Raw genomic sequence first — 538 nt, forward strand, 5'->3', positions numbered from 1 at the left:
ATCTGATAGAGCCTGGTGGAACCACTGAGACTATGGCCCCTAGCTGCCCTTCAGGTCTGGAATTGAACCCACTCCTGTGGCTTCCAGCCAAACAATAGACAGGCATATGAGCTCAACATTTATATTAGGTAGGTATACTCCTTAGAGAGATCAATCATGGGAGAATAGAAGGGCTATGTATGCACAGAGAGACCACTCGGGAGGCAGGAGTGCATGGGAGGGAAGGACACAGGGAAGAGGTAACTATGGGGAGGAAGTAGGAAGAGAGCTTTGGCATTGTGGGCAATTGCAGTCAATGTCATGAGATGAAGTGTATGTGAACTGCTGTATGGAAAATGAATTTGCTCTGTAAACTTTCACCCAAATCATTGAAAAAATATATCAAAAATCTATCTAGCAGAATGAATAAGTACTAAGCTAACATAATAAATAGAACGCAGCTAAACCCTGGAAACTGCCACCCCCACCATCTTCTCCCTTCTTGATAATTCCCTTAGACACTGACTTCTACAGATAATTCCTTTGTTGTTGTTGTTGT

Source organism: Orycteropus afer, unplaced genomic scaffold (assembly GCF_000298275.1).
Source record: "Orycteropus afer afer isolate SDZICR_OR568_19922 unplaced genomic scaffold, OryAfe1.0 scaffold00772, whole genome shotgun sequence".
NCBI classification, from domain to species: Eukaryota; Metazoa; Chordata; class Mammalia; order Tubulidentata; family Orycteropodidae; genus Orycteropus; species Orycteropus afer.